This window comes from Alligator mississippiensis, chromosome 1, assembly GCF_030867095.1.
Source record: "Alligator mississippiensis isolate rAllMis1 chromosome 1, rAllMis1, whole genome shotgun sequence".
Taxonomy (NCBI): domain Eukaryota; kingdom Metazoa; phylum Chordata; order Crocodylia; family Alligatoridae; genus Alligator; species Alligator mississippiensis.
Window position 1 is genome coordinate 119747400 of NC_081824.1, and position 11606 is coordinate 119759005.

Below are 11606 nucleotides of genomic sequence, written 5' to 3' on the forward strand. Positions count from 1 at the left end.
CCAACTTTCATGATTGTTGATGTTGTTATATATATAAAAGAAAAAACTCAGTTTTTCCCATTCCCAAAGCACAGACTTTAAGAACAACACCCAAAATCATGACAGTCGGCAAGACTGTAGGTAGTTAATAGATTCACAGTCTTGTTGGGTTTGTAAGTTCCTTGTACTCCACCAGAAACCAGGGCTGTACATGGCTGCCCAGAGCCCAGACAGAAAGTGGGCCCCAAAATGGTGAAAATTATTATTATTATCATCATTATCTCTGGTGAAGGTGGGGAGGGCAATACTCAAAGTTCACCCAGGGCCACCAGAAGTCTAGGTAAGGTGCTGCCAGAAACATTCCCCGCAGAGAGGAAAGCTCCTTAATTGGAACTTGTGGAGTTTGTTCTGTATGTTTGTCTCTGGGAGCACAACACCCAGTGCTAGATGTGGGAATGCCCTCACCTACTATTAAAAAGCTGATCTCCATGGAATGGAACATGCTGGTTATCTAGGCATGAAGTGACAGCTCACAATGAGATGTGACATTCTATTTCAGAAGAAATCCCTATGAAAATCCTTATTTATCTATTAGATTATTCATGGTAAAGAATGTAGAGGTGCAGTGTGCAGGGTGTGTCCCCAATCCCAGAGAATGAGTGCCCCTTTGAAATGAGCAGTCACGCTCATTTACGGCTGACGGTGCCTGAGTCTAGCTTGACAAGTCTGGCAGAACTGCTGCTCATGTAGTTCTTTAACCTTGTCTACAAAATACATTCTCTACCATGCCCCACCCAGCCCTTTTTTTCTGCACAGCAAGTTTTTTTTATTTTGAAAGAAGGATTTACTGACATTTACTGGAATTAAGTGGAATCATTTAAAGGAGGAATCTTGGTCCCACTGAAGTCAATGGGAGTTTCACCATTAATCCTAGAGTAGTCAAGCTTTTTACCATAGGAGTCCAATGAATTTTGTCAGGGAAATTTGTTCCCAATTTCCCTGGTGATATGATTCATGTCTCTTAAAAGCTTCATTTAAAAAAAAATCAGAAACAACCTGTTTTTTGCTGCTTAAAAGATATATCACCAAATGACAGAAACCATGTCAGATTTGTAAATAGGTGACACTTTTTTGTGTACAATGCGTTTTTGCTGTAGTCTCTACGATTTTGTTGCTAGCTTTGTAAAGATTGAAAGTGACACTTGGCTCAATGTGTCCCATATTCAGGGTTAAGAATACTGTTCTGGAAGTTCCTACTTGTCCATGTACCTAGTATTACTGTGCACATGCCAGAATACATAATAGTCTTTTATGTTTCTCTATGGGAGTCAGAAGAGAGGACTAATGGTCTGTAGCCATACCACCCTAAAACTATGATCTCTTCTGTGTGCTCATAATAAACAGGATTGATGTTGGACAGCAGACCTTACTGCAGCAGCCAAGGCTTACTCGAAACTGTGTTGGTAATTGAAATGATACTTACCACTTTGCAAGAGCTATATTGTGGTTTTAGACATGCCCATTCTTTTTCATGTGATGCAGACTCAATGCCCTTGAAGTCTGTACAGTATTCTTCACAATCATAAGGAAACTGATCTTGATATTTTTGCCAAATTCTAATTTAGATAACTACATTCTGCCAACCTGAGTTCCCCCTTTCTGTTTTAATCAGTCATCTGTCTCCATTGCTGCTAAGACTCTTGCAGTGATATATAGGTATTCTCCTCAATGGTTATGCATGGCTGCTATCTACTGCAGATCAAGTGCCATATTGAAATCTCAGGTGATTGTGGTGAAGTGATTCCTACATAAAGTGGTTTGGAATTGTGTGAAATGAAAGTTACTGTGGTATAAACATTTCAGATATTTATTTCTCAAGAGAATTGCAGATACAGAGTTAATCTGTACAGCACTAAATACAGGTCAGCTCTGCTTTCTCTTTCTGAATCCTAGATGTCTCCAGGCTTAACATAACGAAACATGATTGATAGAAACAGTAATGAAACAAGTTGCAACTCTGCACTGAGATTTTTCATGAAATCCCTCCTGATCTCCACCTTCTTCCTCTAGAGGGGCTGTAAGCCTTGATGGTAGTTTAAATGAAAAAAAGACAGGAACTAAACTAAAAATGTTCAACAAACTTATCTTCACTTGAACATATGAATGTGCCTAGCTGGCTATAAGACCTGGCAACTTGAGCAGTCTAAAATGCATCAAATATGTAGTCCTGAACAATTCCTTTACTTCCAAAGGGTTTAGCAACATGAGTCTTGCTGAGCAACTCTTTGCTTTTACCTGCACATATGGATGTAGTTATGCCAGTTTTGCTTGTTCTTCCTCAAGTGAAATCACCTAAAACCGGGTGGGGCAATTCTTCATAAAAATTGGATCCAGCTAAGAGTTGAATTCTGTGGCTGAGCCAATGGAAGTAATACAGATCCTACATAAAAAAAAACAGCTTGATTGATGATTGACTCTTTAATGTCATGGGGCGTTCCAAACAAGATGCCACCCAGCAATGAACGTGAATCATTTAATAGAGAGAACATTTAATAGATCGCCATATAGATAGGTGGCCACTGACTACTCTTTCATAATTCACAGGCTTTAGTGACAGAAGTAGAAGAAGGCAGGATAGATTTGAACCTTATTGACTAACTAAATCATAGCACTAACTTTTGTGAACTGGAGCTCACTTCATCAGAGGCTGTAGAAGAATGAGACATCTATTCACTACCGTGTTTTCCTGCTTCATGGGTCCTGTAGAAAACCAACCAGGACTGTATTTGTAACTACCAGGGGTCCTGGTTTTCCCTGATTAAAAATCACAAATTCTCTGAGAAAAAAAATTGTAAATCTGTGCACGGGGTTGGGGCAGGGGTGGGGGCAGGCTGCCTCCTGTGGGCTCGGGCTCCCCACTCTGCTGCCCTCCCCCACAGCCTCTGCAGCCCAGCAGAGGAGACTTGGTGCTGCAGGGCAGAGCAGGGCCATGTGGGAATCTCTTTGCCACTGCAAACTCCACACTGCCCTGGTGAGGTGCCTTCTGCCAGCGTGGCATCAATGAGGGGCCACAACCCCATGTTGTTGCCCCCACTGCTGCCATGAATGCAGGGGATGCCACACCAGGGCAGCATGGAGCTCACAGCAGCAAGCAGCTTCATTGCATGGCCCCGCTGTTCCCTGCAGTGCTGGGTCACACCTGCTGGGCTGCAGAGGCCCCAGGGGAGAGCAGCACAGCGGGAGCCTGAGCCTGCAGTGGGCAGCCCACACCCACCCCCCCCCGTGTATAAATCTGGGAGGCATGGGTCCCCCATGTCCCCCAGGAGTGCACCCAGTGGTAGGAAGCCAGCTCTCCCTGTCCCCAAAATGAGCCACACACTATTTGCCAGGGCCCTGTGGCCATGCATTGCAGCCCCAGGCCCCAGCCATACAGCAGCCCCAGCCCTCCCTCCCTTCCTATGGGGACCTCAATCCCCCATTCACCTCTCCCCCGCCTTACCTGCAGGAGCTGCTCTCCAGCTTGCCTGGTGGCCATGTGCATATACATTCACGGGGTACCCCCTGCCTGCCCGCCCTCTTCCCGCTCCCTCTCAGCCCCTTGCATGCTGGAACTCTGCCAGCCTACACAGAGCTCTTTGCAAAATTGCAAAATCCATGAGTTTCTCTGTTAAAATGAGAAATCTGCAGATTCCTCTGGTAAAGGGGGAATCCACATTTTTAACCATTTTCCTGTGGGAAACAGAAAACCTGGATCCCTAGTAATTACTGCCTTGAGAAAGTGACTGATCTGAGATATACATGTTGCATAATGAATTTCCACAAAAATTCCCCAATGAACTTCTGTGACACCGTTTTTGTTTTTAGGGACTTCTGAAAGGATGGTGCACACATATGAGAAGAATCAGCACACATACCTGCTTGTGTGACCTAGGGGTGTGTGTGCTGACTTCAGACCCAAAGAGTTGCAAGTTAAAGCCTGGGTGTGGGCCCAGACTCCCAGCTGGACCCCCACAGCCCAGTTTTTCACACCAGGATGGCCAAGTGGTTAAGGTGTTGGACTTAAAATCCAATAGGTATATATCTGTGTGGGTTCAAACCACACTCCTGGTAACAGCTGTTTTCATAAGCAAGTCCAAGGAGGTGATCCTCCCCCTCTATGCCACAGCTGAAGTATTGCATCCAGTTCTGGGTGCTGCACTTCAGGAGGGATGTGGACAGCATCAAGAGGGTCCAGAGGAGGGCCCCTCACATGATTAGGGGGCAGCAGAGCAGGCCCTATGGGGAGAGGCTATGGGACCTGGACCTGTTCAGCCTTTACAAAAGAAGGCTAAGAGGGGATCTAGTGGCTGTCTATAAACTTACCAGGGGGGACCAGAGGGGAATGGGTGAGATCCTGAGCACCTCCCTGAGTAACAAAGAATAATGGCCACAAGTTGATTGGGAGTAGGTTCAGGCTAGACATCAGGAGGCACTACTTCAGTCAGGGCAGCCAGGATCTGGCTTCTACCTTAGGGGTCTTTAAAAGGAGGATTGATAACTACCTAGCTGGGGTCATATGAGTCCAGTATTCATTCCTGCCCAGAGCAGAGGTTGGACTTGATGATCTGCTCAAGTCCCCTCTGACCCTACATCTATGAATCTATGAGAAATCAGACCTTCCCCTTTCCTCCTCAGACCCTTGAGAGTTAAGAGCAAAGTAGATTATTCCAAAAAAAATCAAGTGGGTTATTTTGCTTAATCTTTCAGTAATTCTATGGAAATGCTGGATTTATCAATGCTAAAGGAGAGCTGGTGTGATATGGTAATGTTTGGGTCCACTTGATGGAAAGATGTTCATTACTTTATCCTAAATTAAATGGGCACTATAGGGTGAAGATTTTTGTTAATTGTTCTGATAAGAACTTCCTCCTCAAAGGCCTTATGTATCAAGCATGAACACAAAGTAAAAAATGGCAGCTTGCTGGTTGTTGATGCAGAGTCCAGGCAGTAGTGGCAGCTCATTTTGTAGGCTCCTTGGGAGCTGCCCTGGGGGTCCTATTTGCCCCCATCCCCACTCCCACCCCTCTTCACCCCAGATAAGCTCCTGTGTACAGGGATGGAGAAGCATGGTTCTGAACCTACTGGTTGGGACATTCACCTTGTAATCTGTTCTCTGCAAGGTATAATTGGGTCTTTCAGTTTAAACAGCCATTGGAGAAAATACCTCTAGCCCTTGGAGAAATGATTGGACTTGTGGTTCCTACCTCCAAATCACTTGGCTATAGAGCCAAGCTCCATTTGCTTTCTTTCTCTGATCCAGTGGGTAGCAAGAGTTACAGTGGCTTAGTTTTAACAGGAAGGGTGGAGACCACTTCTGTTCTGGAATCAGCTATACAGAATTCTCCTGGGTTTAAATTCCCTCTGGCAAAGGAGGGACCTGGATTTCCTACATCCAGAATGGAAGCTTTAATTGCAGGCTGTTGTAAAAGGAGGGAAGACAGTATCCCACTTTTAAAGATGGTTTGCTGCTTGGTTTGAGAGGTTGAGGGTACTTTACCTTTAAAAAAAGGGTTAGGAGCTGTGGATTTCAAGTAGATGGAGACATATGTCTTCAGCCTTGAGGAAGGCACCCCAGCCCTGGAGAGGTTGGAACGTAGGACAAGCCCTTTCATAATTTCCCTATGAGCTAGGTCCAGAACATGTAGTTTGGATCACCATTCTGAGACCCCCACCTGTCCCCTTGCATTTTATAAAGACCCTGAATACCTAACAGCGGGTCTAGATTATTCTACTCAGGGGGCAGAGGGCAGGCAGAAGAGACCACAATTGTGATACTTTAGTCCTTTATTGGATCTTAAAACAACTACTCAAGGTTACAAAAGGGAATTGGTGGCAAAGCAGTGAATAATACCTATGTTCCCAGCAAGCATGGAAACCACTGGACCAGGTCTCCTCCAGGTAGACTGGCACTGGTACCCAAACTAACTCTGATATCTGCATGCTACAATGCAATTATGGCAGCAACAAGGCAGTGATAAATGTGAACCTTATACTTCCCTTTGCTTTGGCCAGGCTGTCCTCAGCTAGCAATTAGCCAGAAGGAGGCCAGGAAATATAGGGTGTGGCAGAAGTAACAACTGAAACATTTCAAAGGCCTTTGAAACATTTCCTTTGAAACAGTGCCAAAAGCAGCTGAAGCACTCCAAAACAGGACCTCTTTAAATGAAGTCTGTTATGAAGTATTCAGTTCTTGTTATGTTGGTACAGGAAAAGGGAGACCCATAAATCCTCCAGAGTCCCACAGTGCTCTGCTCTCCACCTCCACCCTTTCCATGGGGAAGTAAGGACGAGCCAAGTGGACAGTAGGCAGTCGGACTGCCAGCAGATTGTGCAGCCACTGATTCCCACCCCCTAGTCACAGCTGCTCCAGTACTCAGAGCCCTGTCATGCCACCAATGCCAGGCTCTTCTGCCTCTGTCCGTGCTATCGCTTCACTCTGAGAGAGGAGGAAAGAAAGAAAGGAAGAAAGGAAGGAGACGTAGAAGGGATTGGGACGGGAGAGTCAAACTGCAGGTCGTGGAGATCTGGGAAGCCCCCACAGTTGCTTCCTACCCCCATTCCTCCAGAGACAACCTCTGGAAAACTGTGGCTGCATGCAGCTGCTGGAGCTTAAAACATTTCAGGTTGGGAGAGACACCATGGAGGCCATACCTATTTTTCTTGGCTGAAACATTTCCATTTTGAAGCACTTCAAAGTGTGTTGTCACTTGGAAACATTACAGTTGTTACTTCTGTCTGCACCTACAGATGATTTGTTAGCCATCCATCATCCCATGTCACAAACTTAAGTGTTACAGCTTATGTCATCAGCAAACTGGGGAAATTATACCTTCCTGTAGATCTCTTCTATGCCAAATAAGAATGGACTACAGGATGATTCAGTAGTTTTTTCTAGACCTTATTGGAACTAAATATACAGATATTATTGCCCATGTAATTCCAAGGAAGATAGGAATTTCAGTCACCTGCTGCATACACATGCTAAGCCTCTAAGCGATGCTGACAGATATTAACCAAAAAAAAAAAAAAAAAAGGAAAAGAAAAAGAAAAAGAACAAGAACAAGGGCAGGACTGGACAAGTTCTTTAATTATACTTTACAGGCTGAAATGAAATTTGCTGTTAGGAGAAACTGAACAGAGTCAAGTACTAGGATGTGTTCTCAAAGGATGCAAACCGAAGGATTCCAGAACATGCAGTGTTCTCATTTGAAGAAGCAGGACTATAATCTACTAGTGCAGTATAGAAGTTAAGTAAAAGTGAGAAGACCAATAGGGTTTAGTCTTTACAGGGCTACCATTGGTAACACTGGATTTCTTTCATTTATATCAAGTCAGCTGTGTTACCAGGGAAAATGCACAGTGCATCCAAGAGAGGTTGCAGTTAAATGAGCCTGTCTTGGCAAAACTAATTCTGGTTGGAAGAATCAGGCCAAACTGTAAAATTTAGCAAAGAGCATAGTGCCTCAAACTTCCTTACCCACCTCCTCATTAATCCAACATAGTAGCAACTTCACCAACTGGCAAAAAGTTGTCTCAGATTATTACTATGTTTTGTAACAACCACCTACCTCTTCTTTGACTACGTCTCTGATTTTTCCAATGCTCTTCTTCTGGGCACCCCATCTCTCTAGTTCCATGTTATATTCTATTTAGATAGCCCCTGAACAGGTCTAGATGTGTTTGTTATTCCCATTTAAATTTCCTAACAAGTTCTTCACTGCATTCAATGTGTCAGGGAAGGACTATGAGCCTCTTTAGCACTAGAGACACAAACAGTTCCAGAATCCTTCTTGTCTTGAACACAATCTTGCCTAAATTCTGAGACACCCTTTGGAGAGTTACTTGCATGTCCAATATTTTGGAAAGGAAGTGGGGAATTAGTCTACAAACCTGCCTCTATCTGAATTCCAATTCCCATTTTTTCTTACCCAAACTAGTTAAATAACCTCCTATGCCCATATACAATTAACATCGATCAGGCTGTAGCAGCTAATCAAAGGAAAGAAAAGACCTTTGCCTAGTGAAAAGGCAAATACTATATAGAGGTTAAGTAGGTACATGCATAAAACTTTTTATTTTGTGATTCAAAATGTGCAGTAATCTATTGGGCAGATCACTGTTTTCTCTCAGTGCTCCTTGCTGGCCATCTGTTTTCTCTGGTTTTATACTGAGATACTGAGCTCCTTGTTGTAGGCACTACCATGAATGGCGTGTGCCCCTGGCAGCTGGGGGGGCATGGCGGCAGCAGGAGCATGGCAGCAGCGGTGGGAGAGCGGCAGCAGTAAGTGGGGAGCTCCCACAGACACTGCCTGCACTGTCAGCAATGGTGGGGAGGGGATGACAAGCACTGACCAGGGGTCAGCAACCACCTGCAGCTGTCTCTGGCAGTGTCAGTGGTGACCGGCAGGAATCGCGGACTACCCACAGACACCGACATTGGTTTCAGTGGCGGGGTGGCAAGCAGCAACTGCCCTCAGGCACCGTTGTGTCAGTGGTGACATTTTGCAGGGGGTGCACTGCCACATGCACTCCCTATGCATTGCCCATGGGCACTACCTTTCTGTTCACTATTTTTTATTCAGTATCTTACAAACTGGGATCCTATTCAATGACTAGGCAACACTGCACTATGTATATATTAACTAACAATTTGGAATCCTTCTCCCCTTTTCTGTGTATTTCATGTTTAGGTGATCATTTGCTAACTAAAGGCCACTGTCTGATTCAACTAAAGTCCATACATGTTTAGTCACTGCCTTCAGTATGAATAAGTGCAGGCTTATAACAATAGGCTAGTCAATAGCCAGGTTTATTCATAGTTTCAAGCCTTTGATTAATTTTTCTCCTGCCCTTCCACCAGTTTTACAAAGAAATCCCTGTGTCAGGTCACAAGACTTGTAACAAGGGCCTAGTGCACAGGCATAGGAGGTTTATGAAATCTATATAGAAATCCTTAGTCTTTGGGGAGTCATTTCATGTTGTCAGCACAACATTCCTACAGACATCTTTCTCACCATGGGAAAGGAGTGACCTCCTCTAAAACTCATTCTCATTTGTTTGTAAACTCATATTGCAGAGAACATGAAATCTCAGCCACTTAACAGCTATTTTTCTTAGTCCTGATCTCACTGTACTGTACAAAAGCCTTCATAAAATTACAGTGGAATCTGTATTGGACAACTCATGAAAATGTGCCCTTCAGGGTGAGTCACATTAATACATATTAGCCTAAGTTAATGTGCATTACAGGCATGCGTTTACATGTGCTCACCCTTGATGGACATTAACTTAGGCTAATCATGCCTAAATTTGATACCTGCAAATGTAGGTATCAAATTTAGTCACAATTACAGTGGAATCTGTATTGGACAACTCATGAAAATGTGCCCTTCAGGGCGAGTCATGTTAATGCATATTAGCCTAAGTTTCAATGTGCATTACAGGCATGTATCTACACGTGCACACCCTTAATGGGCATTAACTTAGGCTCATGATGCCTAAATTTGAAAGCTGCAAATGCAGGTATCAAATTTAGTCATAATTAATTAATGCTCAGTAACGCATGTGTAGATGTGACCCAACACTAACTTTAGTAGTGGGTTTACCCAGACACTAAGGGGCCAGCTTGGGGCCAGCATGAGCCCAGCCTCTGGCACCCCCTAGCTGCAAGTTATAAAAGTCCATGGCCATTTTGTGCTTGGGGGCACACACACCAGGACCCTAGACAAGACTTTTGTTCTGTGCAGAAGCCCACCAGGCCCCGTGTGCCCCCCCTGAGCAGGCCACAGGCAGTCTCTCCCTGGCCTGTCCCTCTCCAGAGCCTCTGCTTGGTGACATATGAGTGTTGCAAAGGGCTGCAGCTTGCTGCACCCCTTGCCCAGCCCTGAGATCCCCGAGGGCTGCAGCCTGGCTGTCTCTGGCAGCAGAGCCAGAACCTGCTCCCTGCTGTTGCTCACCCCCAGCAAAGTCTTTTTGGAGGTGCTGTGGTAAAATGCCTCTGCCACATCGCTCCCAGCCCCTGGCCATGCCCCTGCACTGGGAACTGCTGACAGCCATCCAGGGCTAGCCACAGAGAAACAGCCACATGGGGGCCCAGAGAGGCAGCACAGGAAAACCATGTCATTGTCCTCCTCCCTGTTGAACCCTGGCCCTCCCTATGTGTGCACGCCTGTGCCAACTGCCAAGCTTCCCAACTGGACCTGGGAGGAAGTGCACAACCTCATGGCACTCTGGGGCCATACCAACATATAGAGGCAGCTCATGCAGGGCAGGCCCTCGAATGCCTACATTTATGAGGTCCTGTCGGGCAGGATGCAGGAGTGAGGGTACTCTGGGTCAGTGCAGCAGTGCCACATAAAGGTCAAGGCCTTGTGGGCACAGTGGATGGCTGGACCAACTTCAATTGTCAGTCCAGTCATGCCCAAAAGTCCGTGGCTTTATGGCTAGGGACAGACATTACACATAAACCAGTTTAAGTGATCAGAAACTGGTATAAACCTGTAACAGAACAGACATTCAGTGCACATAAACCAGTTTCAAAATGACTGAAACTGGTTTGAGATAAACCTGGTTGAATGTAGTATCAGACTTAACTGATTTGGTTCAAACTTGTTTATGTAATGTCTATCCCAGACTCCTTCCTGGTTTAATTTAAACCAGAGTCTCCCAGCAGCCCAGCATGCTCTCTGAGCTGGACTCTGTGCTACAGCCCAGAAGGGTTGGCCCCAGCCCTCTGCTCCCCAACTGAAGCAAGGAGAGGCAGGGACAGGCAGGGTCTGGGGTTTGGTCAGAGAGGGGTTTAATTCCCCGCTCCCTGTCCCACCGGCAGGGACTTGAGCCGAGTCTGCTGGGTGATCCCCCCTTGCTGCTGCAGCAGTGGGCCAGCGTGGCCCCTGATGCAGAGGGGGCAGGGAGGGAGGTTATTCTCCCCTCTACCCCCACTGGCCCTGGGGGACCGCAGCTGGGTCTGCCCACCCTGACCGCTGCAGAGCTTCAGAATAAGCCCCTTTCTGTCCCCTCTGCTGGATGCTGGAGGGAGGGGAAATAATCCCCAAGGGGCCCTGCCAGTTGGCATCTAGCCCCACCAGGTGGGGGCTGGCTGGGGACCGGGCTTCCCTGGACAGCTTGGAGGTGCCGGTGGGTCCTGAGCCCAGCAGCTGCCACTGCCATTCCCCCTGCCCTGTGCAGCACTCAGGGCTACAGCTGCACAAGGTTTGCCTGCCCTGCCTCCAGCTGCGCTGCACCGCTCTGGGTGAGGGAGCAGGAAGCTTCTGCCCCATGTGTGGAGCTCTGGGTCTAGCTCCCAGACACCTTGGAAGGTGGAAGGCAGCTGGGTGGAAGGCTTCAGTCTAGGGGCTGCAGCCAGAGCTCCATGCAAGGGGCAGAAGCCACTGGGTTGAAGCTATCCCCACCCCCGCCACCTCCCAGAGTAATGCAGTACATTGCAGTACAGATGTTTACTGTGCTGCGCTTGAGTACTTCCAAAAGGTGATATGTAGATGGTCCAAGAGAAAACTAAAACTAGCGAGGCAATTTTAGGGGCTTATGAGAGAAACTGAGGCATGGAAGCCTCAAGGAGGGAAGTAGGC

The 11606-nt window shown here is 46.4% G+C and overlaps 1 non-coding gene across 1 annotated transcript; it reads left to right on the forward strand.

The window, feature by feature from the left end:
• Positions 1-4006: 4006 nt before the first annotated feature.
• Positions 4007-4089, forward strand: TRNAL-UAA (transfer RNA leucine (anticodon UAA)). Its single transcript has one exon. It is a non-coding gene; the product is annotated as a tRNA-Leu (tRNA).
• The last annotated feature ends 7517 nt before the right edge of the window (positions 4090-11606 follow it).